The 23,154-nt window shown below is 37.7% G+C and overlaps 1 long non-coding RNA gene and 1 pseudogene across 1 annotated transcript in view; one reads left to right on the forward strand and one right to left on the reverse strand.

The window, feature by feature from the left end:
• LOC143674132 (uncharacterized) overlaps positions 1-14,567 on the forward strand; it is a 68,276-nt gene extending 53,709 nt beyond the window's left edge. Inside the window, exon 6 of the long non-coding RNA XR_013170876.1 lies at positions 14,395-14,567. This is a non-coding gene — a long non-coding RNA (uncharacterized LOC143674132). The remainder of the gene's footprint in view (positions 1-14,394) is intronic.
• A 212-nt stretch (positions 14,568-14,779) lies between these two features.
• Positions 14,780-15,703, reverse strand: LOC143674130 (forkhead box protein I3 pseudogene; annotated as a pseudogene).
• Positions 15,704-23,154: the final 7,451 nt, after the last annotated feature.

The raw sequence follows: 23,154 nt of genomic DNA on the forward strand, positions 1-23,154 counted from the left end.
TCTCATCTATGGACATTTGATCTTTGATAAGGCAGTCAAGCCAACTCACCTGGGACAGAGCAGTCTCTTCAATAAATGGTGCCTAGAGAACTGGATATCCATATGCAAAAGAATGAAAGAAGACCCATCTCTCACACCCTATACAAAAGTTAACTCAAAATGGATCAAAGATCTAAACATTAGGTCTAAGACCATAAAACAGTTAGAGGAAAATGTAGGGAGATATCTTATGGATCTTACAACTGGAGGCGGTTTTATGGACCTTAAACCTAAAGCAAGAGCACTGAAGAAGGAAATAAATAAATGGGAACTCCTCAAAATTAAACACTTTTGTGCATCAAAGAACTTCATCAAGAAAGTAGAAAGACAGCCTTCACAATGGGAGACAATATTTGGAAATGATATATCAGATAAAGGTCTAGTATCCAGAATTTATAAAGAGATTGTTCATCTCAACAACAAAAAGACAGCCAACCCAATTACAAAATGGGAAAAAGACTTGAACAGACACCTCTCAGAAGAGGAAATACGGATGGCCAAGAGGCACATGAAGAGATGCTCAATGTCCCTGGCTATTAGAGAAATGCAAATCAAAACCACAATGAGATATCATCTCACACCCACCAGAATGGCCATTATCAACAAAACAGAAAATGACAAGTGCTGGAGAGGATGCGGAGAAAGAGGCACACTTATCCACTGTTGGTGGGAATGTTAAATGGTGCAACCACTGTGGAAGGCAGTTTGGCGGTTCCTCAAAAAGCTGAATATAGAATTGCCATACGACCCAGCAATACCATTGCTAGGTATCTACTCAAAGGACTTAAGGGCAAAGACACAAACGGACATTTGCACACCAATGTTTATAGCAGCATTATTTACAATTGCAAAGAGATGGAAACAGCCAAAATCTCCATCAACAGAAGAGTGGCTAAACAAACTGTGGTATATACATACGATGGAATATTATGCAGCTTTAAGACAAGATAAACTTATGAACCATGTAATAACATGGATGGACCTAGAGAATATTATGCTGAGTGAATCCAGCCAAAAACTAAAGGACAAATACTGTATGGTCCCACTGATGTGAACGGACATTCGAGAATAAACTTGAAATATGTCATTGGTAACAGAGTTCAGCAGGAGTTAGAAACAGGGTAAGACAATGGGTAATTGAAGCTGAAGGGATACAGACTGTGCAACAGGACTAGATACAAAAACTCAAAAATGGACAGCACAATAATACCTAATTGTAAAGTAATCATGTTAAAACACTGAATGAAGCTGCATCTGAACTATAGGTTTTTGTTTTGTTTTGTTTTGTTTTGTTTTGATTTTACTATTATTACTTTTATTTTTTTCTCTATATTAACATTCTATATCTTTTTCGGTTATGTTGCTAGTTCTTCTAAACCAATGCAAATGTACTAAGAAATGATGATCATGCATCTATGTGATGATGTTAAGAATTAATGATTGCATATGTAGAATGGTATGATTTCTAAATGTTGGGTTAATTTCTTTTTTTCCGTTAATTAAAAAAAAAAAAAAAAAAAAAAGAGAAGGGATAATTGGAGCTGAAGGGATACAGACTGTACAACGGGACCGGATATAAAAACTTAGAAATGGACAGCACAATACTACCCAATTGTAATGCAATTATGTTAAAACACTGAATGAAGCTGCATGTGAGGTATAGGTTTTTTGTTTTTGTTTTTTTTGTTTTTTTTTCTTTCTATTATTGTTTTAATTCTTATTCTGTTGTCTTTTTATTTCTTTTTCTAAATCGATGCAAATGTACTAAGAAATGATGAATATGCAACTATGTGATGTTATTAAGAATTACTGATTGTACATGTAGATTGGAATGATTTCTAATTGTTTTGTTAATTCTTTTTTTAATTAATAAAAAAAAAGAAAAAAAAAGAAATACTAAAGGGAGCACTAGAGACAGATACAAAAAGACAGGAAAGAGAGGTGTAGAAATGAAGACTATCAGTAAAGGCAAAAAGAAGAAAAACAAAATATGACATATAAAATACAAAAGGCAAAATGGTAGAATTAAAAGTACTGCCCATACAGTAATAACACTAAATGTTAATGGATTAAACTCCCCAATCAAAAGACATTGACTGGCAGAATGGATTAAAAAACAGGACCCATCTATATGCTGTCCACAGGAAATGCATCTTAGACCCAAGGATAAACAAAGGTTGAAAGTGAAAGGTTGGCAAAAAATATTTCATGCAAATAGCAATCAGAAAAGAGCAAAAGTAGCTACACTAATGTCCAACAAATTAGACTTCAAATGTGAAACAGTTGAAAGAGACAAAGAAGGACACTATGTGTTAATAAAAGGAACAATTCAGTAAGAAGATATAGCAATCATAAATATTTAAGCACTGAGCCAGAATGTTCCAAAATACATGAGGCAAACACTGAAAACATTGGAAAGAAAAGTAGACACATCTACCATAATAGTTGGAGACTTCAATTCCCCACTCTAATCAATGGACAGAACATCTAGACAGAGGATGAATAAAGAAACAGAGACTTTGAATAGAACAATAAATGAGCTAGACTTAACAGACATTTATGGAACATTACACCCCACCACAGTAGAATAAACTTTTTTCTCAAGTGCTCATGGATTGTTCTCAAGGATAGATCATATGCTGGGTCACAAAGCAAGTCTCAATAAATTAAAAAAGATTGAAATAATACAAACCACTTTCTCAGATCATAAAGGAATGAAGTTGGAAATCAGTAATAGGCAGAGTGCCAAAAAATTCACAAATATGTGGAGGCCCAACAACACACTCTTAAACAACAGTTGGTCAAGGAAGAAATTACAAGAGAAATCCGTAAATATCTCGAGGGAAATTAAAATGAAAACACAACATATTAAAACTTACGGGATGCAGCAAAGGTAGTGCTAAGAGGGAAATTTATTGCCCTAAATGCATGTTTAAAAGAAGAAAGAGCAAACTTCGAGGAATTAACAGTCCACTTGGAAGAACTAGAGAAAGAACAGCAAACCTACCCCAAAGCAAGCAAAAGAAAAGAAATAATGAAGATTAGAGCAGAAATAAATGAAATTGAGAACATGAAAACAATGGAGAAAATAAAAAAAACCAGAAGTTGGTTCTATGAGAAAATCAATACGATTGATGGACCCTGAGCGAGGTTGACAAAAAAGAAGAAGAGAGATGAGGCAAATAATAAAATCAGAAATGGAAGAGGAGGTATAACCACTGACCCCATAGAAATAAAGGAGGTAATAAGAGGATACTGTGAAGAACTTTAATAAACTCGACAATGTAGATGAAATGGACAACTTCTAGGAAAGGCATGAACAACCAACATTAACTCGAGAAGAAATAGACGACCTCAAGAAACCAATCACAAGTAAAGAAATTGAATCAGTCATTAAGAAGCTCCCCCAAAAGAGAAGTCTAGGACTAGATGGCTTCACATGTGAATTCTACCAATATTCAAGAAAGAATTAGTACCAATCCTGCTCAAACTCTTCAAAAAAAATTGAAGAGGAGGGAAAGCTACCCCTAACTCATTCTACAAAGCCAACATCACCCTCATACCAAAGCCAGACAAAAATATTACAAAAAAAGAAAACTATAGATCAGTCTCTCTAATGAATATAGATGCAAAAATCCTCAACAAAATTCTAACAAATTGAATCCAGCAGCACATTAAAAGAATAATTCACCGTGACCAAGTAGGATTCATCCCAAGTATGCAAGGATGGTGCAATGTAAGAAAATCAATTCATGTAATACACCATATCAACAAATCAAAGCAGAAAAACCACAGAATCATCTCGATGGATACAGAAAAGGCATTTGACAAAATTCAACATCCTTTCCTATTGAAAACACTTCAAAGGATAGGAATAGAAGGGAACTTCCTCAACATGCTAAAGGGAATATATGAAAAACCCACGGCTACCATCATCCTCAATGGGGAAAAACTGAAAACTTTTCCCCTAAGATCAGGAACAAGACAAGGATGTCCACTATCACTGTTGTCATTCAAAATTGTGTTGGAAGTTCTTGCCAGAACAATTAAACAAGGAAAAGAAATACAGGGCATCAAAATTGGAAGGAAAGAAGTAAAACTCTCACTGTTTGCAGATGATATGATAGTATATGTCAAAAACCCCGAAAAATCCACAGCAAAACTATTAGAGCTAATAAATGAGTACAGCAGAGTGGCAGGTTACAAGATCAACACTCAAAAATCTGTAGTGTTTCTATACACTAGTAATGAGCAATCTGAGGGGGAAATCAAGAAACGAATTCCATTTATAATTGCAACCAAAAGAATAAAAAATTTAGGAATAAATTTAACTAAAGATACAAAAGACCTATAGAAAGAAAACTACAAGAAATTGCTCAAAGAAATCACAGAAGACCTAAATAGATGGAAGGGCATATCGTGTTCATGGATTCGAAGACTAAATATAGTTAACATATCAATTCCACCTAAATCAATGCAAGACCAATTAAAATCCAAAAAAAAAACTTACGTTGCAGAAATAGGAAAAACAATAACCAAATTTATCTGGAAGGGCAGGGTGCCCGAAATAGCTAAAAATATCCTGAGAAAGAATAATGAAGTTGGAGGTCTCACTCTACCTGACTTTAAGGTGTATCATGAAGATACAGTGGTGAAAACAGCATGGTGCTGGCATGAAGATAAATATACTGACCAATGGAATTGAATAGAGTGTTCAGATATAGACCCTCTCATCTATGGATGAACTATCTTTGATAAGGCAGTCAGGCCAACTCTTCTGGGACAGAACAATCTCTTCAATAAATGGTGTTCTGAGAACTGGATGTCCATATGCAAAAGAATGAAAGAGGATCCATATCTCACACACTATACAAAAATTAACTCAAGATGCATCAAAGACCTAAACATTAGAACTAAGGCCATAAAACCTTTAGAAGAAAAATACAGGGAAATATCTTATAAAACTTGTAATAAGAGGTGGTTTTCTAGATCTTACACCCAAAGCACAAGCATTGAAGAAAGAAAGAAAGAAATGGGAACTCCTCAAAATCAAACACTTTTGTGCATCAAAGAAATTTGTGAAGAAAGTAAAAAGGCAACCTACACAATGGGAGACAATATCTGGAAACAATATATCAGATAAGGGTCTAGTATCCAGAATATATAAAGAAATTGTTCAACTCAACAACAAAAAGACAAACAACCCAATTAAAAAATGGGCAAAAGGTGTGAACAGACACTTCTCAGAAGAGGAAATACAAATGGCTAAATGGCACCTGAAAAGATGCTCAGCTTCCCTGGCTATTAGGGAAATGCAAATCAAAACCACAATGAGATATCATCTCACACCCACCAGAATGGCCATTATCAGTAAAACAGAAAAAGACAAGGGCTGGAGAGAATGTGGAGCAAGAAGCACACTTATCCACTATTGGTTGAAATGTAAAATGGTACAACAGCTGTGGAAGGCAGTTTAGTGGTTCCTCAGGAAGCTTAATATAGAATTGTCATATGATCCGGCAATACCATTGTTAGGTATCTACTCAGAGGACATGAGGACAAGTACACTAATGGACAATTGCACAACAATGTTTATAACAGCATTATTAACAATTGCCATGGGATGGAAACAGCCAAAATGTCCATCAACAGATGAGTGGCTAAACAAGCTGTGGTATTCCACACTATGGAATAATACACAGCTGTAAGACAGAATAAAGTCATGAACCATTTAACAATTTGAGGCCATTGTGCTGAGTGAGATTAGCCAGAACCAAAAGGACAAATACTGTATGGTCTCATTGATATGAACAATATTAATGAATGAACTTGGAGAATTTCTGTTAAGAACAGAGGTCATCAGGAGATATAAATAGAGTAGAGATTGAGTAGTTGGAGCTGAAGGGATATAGATTGTGCAACAGGACTGATTGTAAAAATTCAGAAATGGATAGCACAATACTACCTGATTGTAACACAATAATGTAAGTACACTGAATAAAGTTGTTCAAGTTTGCTAGGTACTGGAATGCAATATACCAGAAACAGAATGGCTTTTTAAAAGGGGAACTTAATAAGTTTCTAGTTTATAGTTCTAAGGCCGAGAAAAGGTCTGAATTAAAACAATTCTATAGAAATGTCCAACCTAAGCCACCCAGGGAAACATACCTTGGTTCAAGAAGGCCAATGAAGTTCAACTTTTCTCTCTCAGTTGGAAGGGCATATGGCAAAAAAACATGGAGGCATCTCCTGGCTTTCTCGTGGATCTACCAAAGGGACTGTCTCCAAAATGTTTCCTCTTTTAAAAGATTCCAGTAAGCAACACCACTTTCAATGGGTACAGACACACCTCCATGGAAATCATCTAATCAAAAGTTACCACTCACAATTGGATGGGTCACATCACCATGGGAACAATCAAAATACTCCCACCTAGCAATATTGAGTGAGGATTAAAGGACATGGTTTTTCTGGAGTCCACCACAGATTCAAACCGGCACAGAAGCTGAATGTGAGAAGGATAGAGGGAGGAGGGCTGGAGGCACATATGAAACCAGAAGGAAAGATAGAGGATAAAGACTGATATGGTATAATCTAGGAATGCCTAGAGTGTACAATGATTGTGACTAAATGTACAAATTTAAAAATGTTTTTGCATGAGGAAGAAAAAAATAAAAAATAAAAGATTATAAAAATAAAAATATTTCCCATGATGAATCAACATTTATGTGAAGTTAAAAAAAAAAAAAGTCAGTGGTGTTATACACCAGCAATGAACAATCTGGAAAAGAAATTTTTTAAATTCCATTTACAATAGCAACTAAATGAATAAAATGTCTAAGAACTAATTCAACGAAGGATATAAAGGACTTGTATTTAGAAAACATCAAAATATTGTTGAAAGAAATTAAAGACAACTCAAATAATTGGAAAAACATCCCATGCTTGTGGATTAGAATACTTAAAATCATTATGCCATCACTAGTACCCTTAGTGATTTACTAATTGGGCTGGTTTGGATATATTATGTACCCCCAAAAAGCCATGTTTTAATCCTGACCCAATTTTGTGGGGACAGCTGTTTGTTTTAATTCTGATTCAATACTGTAGGCTGTAAACTGTTGATTAGATTATCTTCACAGAGATGTGACACACAATTGTAGGTTGAGTTTTTTATTAGACAGAGATGTGACTCCACCCATTCCAGGTAGGTCTTGATCAATTTACTAGAATCTGTAAAAGAGGAAACATTTTGGAGAAACCTCAGAAACCAGAGCTGATAGAAATTTCAAAGCAGAGCTGAACAGGCAGAGAACAGAGGCATGGATGTTTGGAGATGCCTGGATCCCAGCAGATGTTGCTGTGAGATGTTCAGCAAGCCAGAACTTGGAGAAAGTTAAGGGAAGCCAAGAGATGAGAGCCACCCCTAGAGAAGCAAAGTGAGGAACCCCCATGGGAACAGTGGCTGAAAGCAACAGAGCCTAGGAGTAAGGGACTCGCAGCCACATGATTCCCAGCTGACAAGGTGTTGCAGACCCATCAGCCTTCCTTGAATCAAGATATCTTTAATTCGATGTCTTGGTCTGGACATTTCCATGGCCTTGCAACTGTACACTTGTATCTTACTAATTTCCCTTTTAAAAGCCATAACATTCCTAGTACATAGCATTTTGGTAGCTTACAAACTAATACACTTATTTAACACAATCCCTATCAAAATTCCAGCAACCATCTTTGAGGAAATGGAAAAGTCAGTCATCAAATTCATATGGAAGAGCAGGGACCCTGAATAGCCCAAACCATTTTGAAAAAGAAGTACAAATTTGAAGGACCTAAACTTCCTGATTTCAAATTATTACAATGCTACAATTATCAAAACAGTGTGGTAATTGCAGAAGGTCAGATACATAGACCAAGGAATAGAATTGAGAGTAAAGAAGTAAACCTCCAGATCCATGATTAATTGATTTTTGACAAAGTTGCCAAGTCCACTCAATATGGAAAGAATATTCTCCTTAACAAATGGTGCTTGGAAAACTGGATATCCACATGCAAAAGAATAAAAGTGGATTCCTATCATAACAATGTACAAAAATTAATTCAAAATGGATCATGGATCTAAATTTAAGAATAATTCTATAAAACTCTTAGAAGAAGACAAAGAGGTAAATATTCATGACCTTGGATTTGGCAATAGAATCTTAGATATGACACCAGAACACAAACAAAAAATAAAAATAGATAAACTGAGTGGTTTAATCTGTAAACTGCCAGAATGCGATATACCAGAAACACAACAGCTTTTAAAAAGGAGAATTTATTAAGTTGCAAGTTTACAGTTCTAAGGCCATGAAAATGTCCAAATTAAGGCACCAATAAGAGGTTACCTTCACTCAAGAAAGGCTGATGAAGTTCAGCATTTCTCTCTCAGCTGGGAGTGCACATGGTGATGTCTGCTAGCTTTCTCTTCTCATTTCATAAGGCTTCTCTGGGGGCATTTTTCTACTTCATCTCCAAAGATGTGTGGGCTCTGGTGGCTCTGTTGGTTCTAAAGGTTTTTCCAAAATGGTTCCCTCTTAAAGGGCTCCAGTAAGAAACCTCACCTTGAATGGGTGGAGACACATCTCCATGGAAACACCTGATCAAAAGTTACTACCCACAGTTGGATGGGTCACAACCATGGAAATAATCAGAAAGTTCCACCCAGCACTACTGATGAGGATTAAAGAACATGGCTTTTCTGGGATACATAATAGCTTCAAACCGGCACTCTGGGCTTCATTAATATGAAATTTTTTTCATAAAAAATATATCAAGAAAGTGAAAGGAAATAAAGGGAGAAAATATTTGCAAATCATAATATAAATTTCTAGTATGCAGAATGTATAAAAACATTTAAATATAACATCCAAAAGATAAATATACCAATTAAAATTTGGTCTAAGGACTTGGATAGTACCCTAAAATATATTTTTAAAATGACCAATATGACATGAAAAGATTCTTAACATCGATATTTATTCAAACACTGTAAACTAAAATCACAATGTATTGCAGTTTGCTAGCTGCTGGAACACAACACACCAGAGATGGATTGGCTTTTAATAAAAGGGGATTTATTTCATTAGTTCTTCAGAGGAGAGGCAGCTAACTTTCAACTGAGAATCTTTCTTACATGTGAAAGCACAGGATGATCTCTGCTGGCTTTCTCTCCAGGCCTCTGGGTTCCAACAACTTTCCCTGGGGTAATTTCTTTCTGCATCTCCAAAGGCCCAGGCTGAGCTGCAAGTGCTGAGATGAGATATACTGAGCTGCTTGGACTGTGCTATGTTGAGCTCTCTCATTTAAGCACCAGTCAAAAATCAAACATCATTCATTGTAGCAGGCACACCTCCTAGCCAACTGCAGATGTAATCAGCAACAGTTGAGGTTCACATGCCATTGACTCATGTCCACAGCACTAGAACTAGGTATCTTCACCTGGCCCAGTTGACACCTGAATCCAACTACCACATGGTGAGATACCCCTTCACACTTTAATTTGGCTATAATAATAACAGTGAATTTAATAATGGAAATTAAGTAGTTTGGGTAAGAGAATGTGGGGAAATTGGAACCCTTCTACCTTGATGATGGGAATATAAAGTGGTGTAGGCACTGTGGAAAAATGTTTAGTAGTTCCTCAAAAAGTTAAACACAAAATTACCATATCAACTAGCAAATCCACTCCTAGTTATGTGTTGAAAATATCTGAAAACTGAAATTCAAACATTTTTATATGAATATTTCTAATCACAATAGCCAAAAAGTGCAAACAACCCAAGTTTCCATTAGTAGATAAACAAAATGTGATGTATCATTTTGATAGATCCAGCTATATAAAATTTCAGCTATATAAAAAGGTTAAAGTAGTAATATCTGCTACAACATAAATATATGTAAAAAAAAGAAAAAAAAAGCAGCTTATTGACAGAAGCCAGGCACAAAAGATCATATATACGATGACTCATTTATATGAAATATCCAGAATAACTAAATCCAAGAGACATAAAGAAGATTATTGGTTTCCAGGGCCTGGAGGTAGAGATGAATGAGGAGTACCTGCTTACTGGATATGTACCTTCCATGGGGGTGATAACTGTGTTCTGGAATGAGATAGAGGTGATGGTTGTACAACATTATGACCATACTAACTACAACTGAATTGTACACTTTAAAATGATTAATGTATTACTATGTAAATTTCACCTCAATAATTTTTTAAATTGCTCTCAAATATCAGTTGCCTTTCAAATATATCTATACTTAACAAAAATGTTTTCTGATCTTTTTATTTTGATGAATGAGAAAGTTGGCTGTATTTATGATGTAGAATTTGGACAATTTCATTTCAACACACATATAATAAAAAATATATATATTGTCTTAGTTATGAAGGAAATGGCATTCTAGAACATATATCTGGTAATTTTATAGAATCAAAGTTATTATAAGGATTATATCATTGATTCTTGTCAAAATCAATATTTCCATCAGATTAATAAAATTAATAAAAACCCAGCTATGTTTGTAATATAATTTCTCATTCTGAATATCTCAGGTTCTCATGAAGCATCCTAACACCTTCAAAGCAAAACATCTTGCTTCTGGTTTTATTAAGTTCTGTTTAAAAATAGTTTATAGAGATATTGTTCCATGTATTCTTTTCCTATGTCTAATAAAATAAAATGATCACAAACTTTGGTGTTTCCAGGGGCAATTCCTATCCAAGAAATGACAGGACCTTTCTAAAACACAAAACAACTGACCACAGGGACAGGGCCTTCTAAGATCCAATAGACTTGCAGTTTGAGCAACACTTAGACACATTATAATAAGCCAGTCTCAGTCCAGTAGTGATAGCTTACCAGAAATGGATACATGTATCATACGGACCAATATACATCTGTTCCCCATTGTGTAAGGCCTTCCTATATAATAAGAGACTTGTCACCAATCATTATAATTACCCACTTGGAAATCCTCTAAGTTTCCTTAACAGTGGCTGTGGCCAGATGGCCACTGAGGTTCTCATTCCAAATTTCCCAGATTGAGAGTTCCCTTGTGGAGCAGTTTCTCTTTCAACAGCACTGTAGCCCAGGGTTTCTGGACCCCATGGCTCCCTGGGGCAGAAATCTCTAGATGAATTTCTGTTGACTGGGTCTCAAGAAAGGAAACCTAAGGAGCAACATTTGAAAGACAAAAGGGAAAAGTAGAGGGAACCAGTGAACTTTAGAGGAAGTGAGGAGAAGCGGTTGATTCCTTCCCTTCCTGTGTTTCCTGTATTGCTGTTAAGCTTTCACTTTCTTCTTAATAGGATGGCACCATTGATAACAAAAAATTGGTCATTCCTGGCACATTTCTATCTAGAGAATACTTTTCAATCTGTGATGGCTATGAAAGAATAAAATGCACTTTTTTTTTTTAACTAAAAGTTGGGTGGGCCATGGTGGCTCAGCAGGCAGAGTTCTCGCCCGCCATGCCAGAGACCCGGGTTGGATTCCTGGTGCCTGCCCATACAAAAACCAAAAACAGCCATTCTAAACTAAAAGTGACAAGAAGTTGTACCACTTAAAATTTATTTTACATGACCTGCAGTGTGATTTCTTGTGGAAAAAAAAAACTTTGCCCCAGTTCACCTTATACATTAATTTACAATATAGAAGTGTGCTAAAACAATATTTATAGTTCATATGATTTATCACATCCAGAAATATCCATAGAAACTGTGTTTTTGTTGTTGTTGTTGTTTTGCATAGATGGTATGGGGTAAGTAGTCTGGTTTTCTTTCTGTATGATTTTTTAAAAAGTAATGCTAATGTAAAAAAAAAGTAATGCTGATGTAATTTATACCTCAGTAAAAGTGATTTATAATAGATCTTTTCTATATACACATACTTAAAAAGAAAAAAGAAAATTTTAAGTAATTCTCTTTTGGGAAATAACATGTGGGAAAGTTTGAATTTTTTAGTTTGTGCTTTTCCTAAAACATTTAAAAACTGGTAACACATCAGAGACCCAAAAGTATGATACAAAAGCAATTCAAAAACATTATCTTTAGGGCAGGCCACGGTGGCTCATCAGGCAGAGTTCTCACCTGCTATGCTGGACACCTGGGTCCAATTCCCAGTGCCTACCCATGCCAAAAAAAAAAAAAAAGGAAAAACATTATCTTCATCTTAATGGAATGCTGTTCCATAAGTTTAACAACTACCCACATTTTTTGAATTTTTAAAATGTTTGTTTTTAGGATGCATGGGTGGTTCAGTGATATAATGCTCACCTTTCATGTGGGAGACCTGGGTTTGATTCCTGTACCATGCACCCCCCCAAAAAAACTTGTTTTTTTATTGTTAAATATAACATATATACAAAGAAAAGAAAGAAAAAGCAATGATTTTCAAAGTACATTTCAACAAGTAGTTACAGAACAGATTTCAGAGTTTGTTATGGGTTACCATTCCACTATTTCAGATTTTTCATTCTAGCTGCTCCAAAACACTGGAGGCTCAAGAAAAATTTTTTTGCATGAAAAATAACATACATATATAAAAGCAATAAATTTCAGATCACATCACAACAATTACTTGTAGAACAGATTTCAGAGTTTGGTAAGGGTTACATTTACGTTTTTACTTCTAGCTGCTCTAAGATACTGGAGGCTAAAAGAAATATCAATATAATGATTTAGCAATCCTACTCATTTGTTAAACCCTACGTTTTCTGTATAACTCCACCATCGCCTTCGAGCTTCCTCCCACTTTTCAGAGGTATTTGGGCTATGCCTATTCTAACTTCTTCACATTGGAAGGGGCTGTTGATAACATGGGATAGGGGGAAGGAACAAGATGTTCTGGAGAGGCTGGCCCCTCTGCATTTCAAGACTTCTCTGGTCCAGGGACCCATCTGGAGGTTGTAGGTTTCTGGAAAGTTACCCTAGTGCATGGAAACTTTGTAGAATATTATAACACTCTAAGTGTTCTTTAGGATTGGCAGGAATGGTTTTGGTTTTAGTATGGCAAGTTATGGTAGGTAGCAATGTCTAACTGAAGCTTGTGGAAGAGTGACCTCCAGAGTAGCCTCTACAATTCTATTTCAACTCTCTCAGCCACTGATACCTTATTTGTTACACTTCTTTTTCCCCTTTCAGTCAGGATGAAATTGTTGGTCCCACAGTGCCATGGCTAGACTCATCCTTGGGAGTCATCTCCCACGCCACCAAGGAGACTTTCACCCCTGGACATCATGTCCCACATAGAGGGGAGGGCAATGATTTCACTTGCAGAGTTCAGCTTAGAGAGGGACCACATTAGCGCAACAAAAGAAGTCCTCCAGAGGGAACTCTTTTAGGCATTTCTATAGGCAGGTTAAGCTTTTCTGCTATATACATAAGCTTCACAAGAGCAAGCATCATGATCAAGAACTACCCATATTTTAATGAACATTTTAAAACAAATTATTTAATTCAACATATAGTGGTTGCATGCTCACTATGTACTGAGCCTCTGCTGGACACTGGGAGGGGTGGCCACAAAAATCACAAAGATGGAGATACTTCTGAGCAATAAGAGAGCTAAAAGTAAATTTTAAATGTTTTTTTTTTTTTTACTGAAAATGGTTTTATTTTAAAACAATAAAAATCCATTCAAAACTATTTTAAATAAAATTCGAATAATACTTTGTTAAAAAATGAAAAATTCAAGACCAATACTAAAGAAGACAGGACCAGCTGTTCATAAAACAAAACAACGGTCACCGTAGACCATGGGAATAGGGTAGCAGGAATAAGGCACAGTCAGTGTTCACCTTTGCTGCTTAGGGAAACATCTCAAAATGAGCTCTAGCTCCATTTCTGTCCCTGTGTATTTGCTTACCTTCAGATGCTGCCTTCTGTTTTTTAGGAACTAGAGGTAGAGTTTATGAGCATCAGCTCTGGAGTCAGACTGCATGGATTTGATCCTGGTTCCACAATTTACTACCTGTGTGGCCTTGGGGAAGCTACCTAACATCTCAGAGGTTCACTTCTTCATTTGGAAAATGCGGGTGGGGGGTGTCATAATATCTGTCTCCTAAGGCTGTTGTGAGGCATCTGAGACAATGGCTGACACATACTGCTTGCCTGAAGTTGACAGTTCGTTGATATTAGATTCTGCTATTATGTACCAGTCACTTTTGAGTTTAAGCAGAGGTGGCTCATGAGCTGGATTTAGCTCAAGGATTGGTGGTGTTTCCTAATAGTGTTTTAAAAACTTTAAAAAGGTAAAGAACAAAAAGTTGGAGCTTTCATACAAAAATCCAGATATCTTGATTTTCTAGAAAAATCAGAATGCTGTCGTGCAGGAGATAATAAGCTGTTCACAGAATTCAGCTGTTCAGTTCCAACTTCTCCTACTGCTTCACTGGCCCTTTGTAACTGCTGTTATTTTTCCTACCCAAGGACTTCATTCGTTTATGTAGACTGTGCTTGCAATTTTGGTATGCAGTGATTAGCAAAATAAACATGGTTTATGAGGCTGTTGTCCATGCTGAAGTGGCTGCTTTGCCCCCCCCCCCCCCACTCGCCCCCACACCCCCTACTCGTCCCCATCCCCCGGTTCTGGCAGAGAAAAGGCTGAAATAGGAAGATCTCAGGTTGTTGCTATTGCTCCTACTATTATTCAGCTGCAAGGTGTCTGCAAGGGTTCCAGAGCTGGAGCTGGGAAGGAAGCTACCTCTGGGGCGGCGTGGCGGGGTGGCGGAGTGGCGGGGTTGGGTGGGGTAAGGGGCAGCTGGATGCCCTGGGTCCCCAAATGGCTCCTGCCAGGGAGAGTTGGCTGGGATCTCCCGCTGCAGCTCATACATAAGGTGCTGAGGCTGCTGAAGAAGGGGTAGAGGGGAGTATGGTTTCTCCTAGCGAGGCGGCAGGACTCCTGGTGCCCTCGGAAGGCTCTGGAGGTTGGGAAGGCTTAGCCAACAGGAGAGTTGTTTCCTTTGGGCGTCCCGCTCACCCCAGCCCCAATCCTGAGAAGAGCTGTCCTTCCGACTTCTGGTCTCGGAGCGGCGCTTTCTCTTCCGGCGGAAGTTCCGTTGTCAGACCTTCTCTCGCTGTTTGGATACAGGATCCAGTCATTTCCTTTCCCGGGGTCGTGCACATCGCGAGCGCCTTCTCAAAGCAGTCGTTTGGATGACATCGTGGCGGAGGGAGTTGTGCCAACCGACCCTGCTGCGCTGGTAGAAGGGGAAGTTGTGGGCCGGAACCCGGTAGATGTGGCGGAGCATGAGCTTGGGCTCCTGCGCTCTCTGGATGGCCGTGGCGAGAAGGGCGGGTGCACCAGCTTCCTGAGGTCCTCACGCTGGACACCGACAGCCCGTCAGCTCGCAGGTCACCCCGCACGGCCTATGCGAAGGGCCGCTGCCCGCAGCCGAAGGTGCCCGCGGCGGTCGGCGACAGTTGCCAGGACCCGGCCGCGCCCCCAGGGGGCGGTGGCAGAGGGGCGCCCAGGTAGGCGGCGGCGGCGGGTGCGGCGTCCATGCGGGACCCGTTGAGACACAAGTAGGGGTTGGTGGTGGCGAGCGGCGGCGGCGGCGGATGGGGCAGGGCTGGCTGCGAGTGCAGGCCGAAGTTGTCGCCGCTGTAGAGGGCCATATCCGCGGCTCTGGGTGAGCGAGCAGGGCTGGCTTAGCCGCCGCCCTCGCGAGAGGACCGCATCCATTTGGAGGCCAACCCACGGCCCTACCACTGCCCTAGCTGCGTACGGGCTGCGCCTAAAAGCATTTTTAACATAAAATGGAGTCCATGGGGCATTGGAAGCTGCCTGAGCCTGGAAGAGGGCAAAAGGAGAGCTGAACCTAGAAAGTGACTTTGGGGGGCAGGCTTGGTAATCAGGTGGACTCAGAGCTTATATTTGGAATGTGGAAAAGCCCTCAGAGTCAGCCCGGTGTTCTGTGATCGCAGGGCTCAGGAGTAACTCATCTCAGGCGTCCCAGCACTTGTCAACCTGTAGCAAATATTTGAGGTGCCAAAATGGATTGAAAACACAAAAAAGAGTCCCATTTCCAAGCACGACGCTAAATTAAGAGTTTGCTGCCTCTGTCGCATGAAACGTGTCCCTGAAAAACAATGTAGAGGAAAACAGGAGCCTACAGACCCTAAATAATGAGAAGCTTTGGGGAGGAAGATAGGCTGTTTTGGCCTGAGATGTGCAAGTGTGTGTGTGCATGGTTGTGTTTGAGTGTGTGCATGGTCGGGGTAGTAGGGAAGTAGTGTATGCCTGTTTGTGTTCCTGTGTAGTGGAGGTGATGGCAGCACCTGGAGCATAGGGCCTCTCCTGAAGTCATGAGAAGGGAAGCAAAAGAAAAGTATTTTCAGTTCTGTGCTGAGTTCTCCATATTGCCTTGTGAATATCATTGCCCTGCTCTTTTTCTTGCCTTTATATCAGGAATCTGCGGCAAAGGCCCAGGCCTCTGATGTGGATGTCAACAGCACTAAGTCAGAGCAGCGCTAAATCCCTATTGGTTAAAGAATTGGGGTAAGAACTTGGGACTGATGTGCCAAGGTCATGATTCATCCTCCCTTCACCAAGCTTCCAGAACCAGTGGATTCTAGTTTAATCCCAATTCCACTTATGTGGGTAGGGGTCATTGAAGGGAGCCCAGACCTGAAAATTCCCTGGTGCATAAGACCCCATATATAAGGGACCACAGGGTCTTGGCATGCTGCAGAGTACTGCAGACTTGACATGGTGTAGAACACAAATGCTACTTCCTTCCTCTTTTAAGTACTTACCCTTCCCTGACAGGGGCTAGTGTCTGGCCTCCATCCTCTTCAGTACATATGTAGGGTAAATGTTACTGCTAGTCAATAGCCAATGAGTTCAGAGGCCAAGATATGAGACACCTGAGCAGTACACTACTTCAAAGAGGAACAATGATGGGACAGCATTTGACACCGAAAGCAGAAGTCTGAGTCAAAATTATAAAATAAAAATAATATACATTGACAAGTATACGAAAGCACAAACAGGAAGTACAAACTATGTGAAACATGAAAAAATGACTGAAATGAATCAAATGGAAATATTAAGTAAGAAAATATTTTATAATATTTAATACTTGTGGTCATTTATTTCTTATAATGCCTTGAGGTCAGTGAGAAAAATTTATGAATAGGGGCTTTTTTCTCTCTTCTTTTATGTATGCATTGTTTGCAAGGGATATGGCTCAGTTCCCCACATTAATGTTACAGAAACAAGTCAGTATCATTAATCAGACAGCCTACTCTGTATGATGCCATTCTCTATGATTTTCATTTTTGTTTTCCCCCATGTCTCTGTGATCCAGGGTAAGGATTGGGGTATATATAAAAAAATTATACCCTGCTTTCATTTTCCAGCTGCTATGGCAAATATCACTCAATGGGTTGGCTTAAACAATAGTAATTTATTACCTGTGAGTTTAAGAGGCTGAAAGATTAACTTCCTCCCAGGAACTGTAATGTTTGGCTGCCCAGCTGTCCTTGAGATGCTTGGTTTTCTTATTCCATGGTGATGACTTTTCCTTTCTCTTCCAATCTTTTTTTTTTTTTTTTACTTCTGGCTTCTGGATCCTTCTTGTGCTTTTCTCTAAATATGTCTACATTTTTTTTTCTTATACAGTATTCGTACAATCCATATGAAGGCCCACCTTCATTCACTTAAGACACACTTACTAAAAATAACATCTTCAAAGGGTACTGTTTACAATAGTTTCACACTCAGAGGGATGTGGGTTAAGACCAAGAATATGTTGAGAGTGGGCTACACAATTTAATCTATCACTTGGCCTCATGAAATTTTACTAATCAGTCCAGCTTCATAATTTGTATTTTCACAGAGTAGTCCATTTTGCAGGAAACAAGTATCCTAATAAGTAGCTGGAATGTGCTTAGGAATGTTATAAATTCAGGAATTAGAGATGAAGCGCAGAAGTCACAGTTTAGCTGGGGAGGCAGGTTTATCAGGTGTGTTCAGTCTAGTATTACAGGTGCTGGTATTGAAGATAGTGTCAACTTGGAATATTGGGAGAATATTGGTGGGGAAATTCCCCAGAATTCTGAATCATGATAGAATACCATACTTTTTTTCTTTTTTTGCTGAGTTTTTTCCATTACCTTCAATAGAATATAAACTCTATACAGATGGGAACACTGTATCTTCTTAAAAATTTATAGAGTGGTATCATATGTAGCATAAAATTTCCCGTTTTAACCATTTTCAAGTATACAATTCAGTCCTGTTAGTTACATTCACAATGTTGAATGTAATCACCAGCATACCACCATATTACCAAAACTTTTCCATTTTCCCCTTCCAAAAATCTGTGTCCATTAACTGTTAATTTTCCCTGCCCTACCTCCACCCTCACCCTTGATAACCAGTAATCTGTCTTTCTGAATTTGTGTATTCTAGTTATTTCCTATAGGTGTGGTCATAGCATTGATTCTTTTATCCCTGGTTGACTTCACTCAACATGATATCCTCAAGCTTTTTCCATGTTGTGGCACCTTTCAGAACTTCCTTCCTTTTTATGACTAAATAATATTCCATTGTATGCATCCCTCACTTTGTTCATCCATTGATAGACATTACAGTTGATTCCACCTTTTATTTATTATGAATAATGCTGCTGTAAATATTGGTGCACAGATAGATATTTGAGTCAGTGGTTTCCATATTTGGTATGTAGGTAGAAGTGTTTTTGCTGAATCATATGGTGCTTTAAAGTTTAACTGTACGAGGAACCCTGTCATGGTTAGGGACAGGTGTCAACTTGGCCAAGTTGTGGTACCTGTTCATCTGATTGGGCAAGCGCTAGCCTGTCTCTTGCAATGAGGACATTTCATAGGATTAGGTCATGATCACGTCAGCTACATCCACAGCTGATTCCATTTGTAATCAGCCAAAGGGGAGTGTCTTCTGCAATTAGTGATGCTAAATCCAATCATGGGAAGCCTTTTAAGGAGGACTCAGAGGAGACAGATTCCATTCCTGCTTTGGCTGGTGAGCCTCTCCTGTGGAGTTCATCCAGGCCATCCATTGGAGTCATCGGCTTCGCAGCCTGCCCTGTGGATTTTGGATTCTGCGTTCCTACGGTCACGTGAGACACTTTCATAAATTTTATATTTGCAAGTGTTCCCTGTTGATTCTGTTTCTCTAGAGAACCCTAACTAATACAAACCCCCAAATATTTTCCACAGTTGACACACCATTTTACATTCCCACCAAAAATGCATCGGTGTTCCTATTTCTCTGCATTCTCACCATATTATTTTTTGTTTTTAAAACAGTAGCCATTCTAGTGGTTGTGAAGTGGTATCACATTTTGTTTTGCATTTCCGTAATGGCCAATAATACTGAGAATCTTTCCAAGTTTTATTGGCCATTTTTTAGATTCTTTGGAAAAATGTTTATTCAAAACTTTGGCCCATTTTGCAGTTGGGATGTTTGACTTTTGTGGTTGAATTATGGGACTTTTTTTTTAATAGTGTATTTTTTGTTGTTTCCAACTTTTTATTTTGAAATAATTTCAAAGTTACAGAAAAGTTGCAAGCATAGTATGAGGAACTCCTGTATGTTCTTGACCCAGATTGTTAACATTTTTTCACATTTGCTTTATCATTCTCTCCTACTCTTTTGCCTCCTCCCCTCTCCTTTTTCACTTATATGTGACTTTTTTTTTCTGACTTGCTTTGAGAGTAAGTTGCAGACACCATGCTCCATCATTAACTCTAAAGACTTCAGTGTGTATTTTCCAAGAACGAGGACATTCACTTACAAAATCACAATACAGTAATCAAAATCAGGAAATTTAATATTGATACAATGTTGTTATCTACTCTGTAAAACTTACTTAAAATGTCAGTTGTCCCTAAAATATCCTTTATAGCAATTTTTGTTTTTCTGGACCAGAATCAGTGTTTCTTTTTCTTTTACAACATTGACAGTTGTGAATAGTACTGTTTCTTTTGCAAGATATCCTTCAATTTGGGTTTGTCTAATATTTCCTCATAATTAAATTTAGGTTATGCATTTTTGGTAAAAATACTGCATAATGACCCAGCAATACCAGTACTCGATATATACCCAGAAGAGTTGAGGGCAGTGACACGAACAGACATTTGCACACCAATGTTCATAGCAGCTCTATTCACTGGTGCCAAAAGGTGGAAACAATCCAGATGCCCATCAACAGTTGAGTGGATGCACAAAATGTAGTATATACATACGATGAAATATTATGCAGCAGTTAGACAAAATGATGTCCCAAAACATGACAGTGTGGATGAACCTTGAGGACATAATGCTAGTGAAATGAGTCAGACACAAAAGGACAGATACTGAATGATTTCATTATTACGACTCTGGTAAAACCTCCAGTGTTTTGGAATAGCTAGAAGGAAAAATCTGAGATAAGGGAATGGTAGCCCATGACAAACTCTGGGACCTGTTCTGTAGCTCCTTGTTGAAGTGTGCTTTGAAAATTATTGCTTTTTTTCTTTATTTGTTTTGTATATATATGTTATATTTTACAACAACAACAACAAAAAAGGTTTAAAAAAAACACCAAAAAAACCCATAGGCAGCTATAGTAATATTAGTTAAAATAAATTCCTGAAATCAAAAATTTGAAAATGTTTAGTAACATAGGTCCTAACTGTAGCAAAGTTGATATTTGTAATAACTTTTTGCTTGATATTTTGAGAATATACACAGTTTTGATAATTAATCAAATGGTATTTAAGATAGTGTTTAGTATTTAGAATCTAAGAAACTCTGATGTCTGTTTCTGTAAATTTTTTTCCTTTTTTGCTTTAATTTTGAATTGGGAGTTCTTTATATATTCTTTTATTAAACCTATATCAGATACATGATCTCCTTTTTTTTTTTTTTACCATTCTCTAGGTTGTCTTTTCACTATATTGATAAAGTGCTCTGATGCACAAAAGCTTTTAATTTTAATGAGCTCCTATTTATCTCAATATTCTTTTGTCACTTGTGATTTTGGTATAAAATCTAAGAATCCACTGTCTAATAAAAGATCTTAAAGATATTTCTCCATGTTTTCATCTAGGAATTTTATAAGATTGTGTGCTTATATTTAGGACTTTAATGTATATTGAATTAACTTCTTGTATATGGTGCGGGATATGGATCCACTTTCCTTCTTTTGCACATGAATATCAGTTTATCCAGTACTATTTGTTGAAAACTGTTCTTTCCCCATTGAAAAGAATTGGCATTCTTGTCAAATATGAGTTCACTATAGATGTGATGGCTCATATCTGAACTCTCAGTTCTATTCCATTGGTCTATATGTGTGCCCTTGTGCAGTACTAGACTATTTTTATTACTGAGACTTTGTATATGATTTGAAATCAGTAAGTATAAGTCTTCCAAAACTGTTCATCTTTTTGAAGCTGGTTTTAATTATTTAGGGTCCCTTGTTATTCTATATGAATTTGATGATTGGCTTTTCTGTTTCTGTGAGAATGATATTGGAATTCTAAATGGGATTTCATTGAATCTGTAAATTATTTTGGATGGTATTGACATTCTAACAATATTAAATTTTCTAATCCATGAACATGGAATATACTACCATTTATATAGGCCTTCTTTAATTTCTTTCAGCAATGTTTCACAGTTTCCCATGTAAAAGTCCTTTATATATTTGGCGTAATTTATTCCTAGATATTTCAATTCTTAGTTGATATTATGACTGAAATTGTTTTCTTGATTTCCTTATCAGATTGTTCATTGCTGGTGTATAGAAACACCACTGATTTTTTTCATGTTTTTTCTTTTATCCCCACCACTTTGCTGAATTTATTAGTTCTAGTAACTTTCTTGTAGACACATCAGTATTATCTATTTATAGGGTCATGCCATCTGTGAATGGTAAATATGATCTTCATTTGTGATTGATGATGTTTTATCTTGCTCATGCAAGTGACCATTGTTTCCTATTTCTTTGTTTGTCTTGTAATCTATTCTTGCACATGGTACATTTTAATATTTCAGTGTGTTACCTTTGGAATTTAGATCTTCATGTGTTTTTTGCTTATGTTTGTATCCAGCCAGGACATAATAAATATTCCCCTGATTGCCAGGAACTAACAAAAGCAAACAATTCAAAGAATACATTTTTTAAAAACTGCTCTATGTTGGCTGATGTTTTACTTTAGAGCTTAGCCTTTGCAGCTGTGAACCTGAACAGCAGCGTGAGATGATAGTAAAAAGTCCTCTGTCATGTTTTCTGAGCATATGTCTTGTCCTAGACATACACCAATGGCCTTAAAAATTCCCCGGTTCATATGGCTCCAGTTGTCCTCTCTGTTTCCTATAAAATATTTTTTTCTCCTGATTTGCAGTATTGTATGTCTTAAAGGTGATATTCCTTTTCCCCAGGCTTCTGTGGTTTGACTATTCCTTGCAATGACTTAGGTGCAGGCAATTTGTGTATGCAGTGCAAGTTGTAAGATGGTAAGTCAGAGGCAAGTGTCCTTGTTCAGTCCTTCAGGCTGCCACCCAATAGATCAGTACAGACATGTTGGTACCCCATTCTGTGCATAGGCTTACCTGTTTCCTCCAGAAGCAGGTCCATATACTGAGAGCCTGGACTTGCTCTGTACTAAGCCAGGGGTTGGATGAGGAGAGGGCCAGCAATGGCCAAGAGATTTTTTCTAACATTTATAAATTGCCTATTTTTTGATATAGCATTGACCCAATTACTGCATCCCTTTTTTTTCCTGGACTTCTGAGAAAGGTAGTTTTGCCTGTTCTGGCTAGTTCTTTCAAGATTCTGTGGGAGTATGGATTCCAGGAACATCTCATTCTGTCATATTGATGATGGCACACCCCTGTGTCTTAGTTTTAGTCCCTGCTCATTAAACAACCCATCTGATACATGGTATCCGCTCAATATTATATATGTTACCATTTAGTTCCAAGCAGAATTTCAGGTTTTGGAATTTTGGATGCCTTCAATAAATTTTGTTAATTATAATTTTGTTTTGTAGGAGAATAAGTTAATTTTTAGTGAAGACTCTTCTGCCTGACA

This window comes from Tamandua tetradactyla, chromosome 2 (genome assembly GCF_023851605.1).
Source record: "Tamandua tetradactyla isolate mTamTet1 chromosome 2, mTamTet1.pri, whole genome shotgun sequence".
NCBI classification, from domain to species: domain Eukaryota; kingdom Metazoa; phylum Chordata; class Mammalia; order Pilosa; family Myrmecophagidae; genus Tamandua; species Tamandua tetradactyla.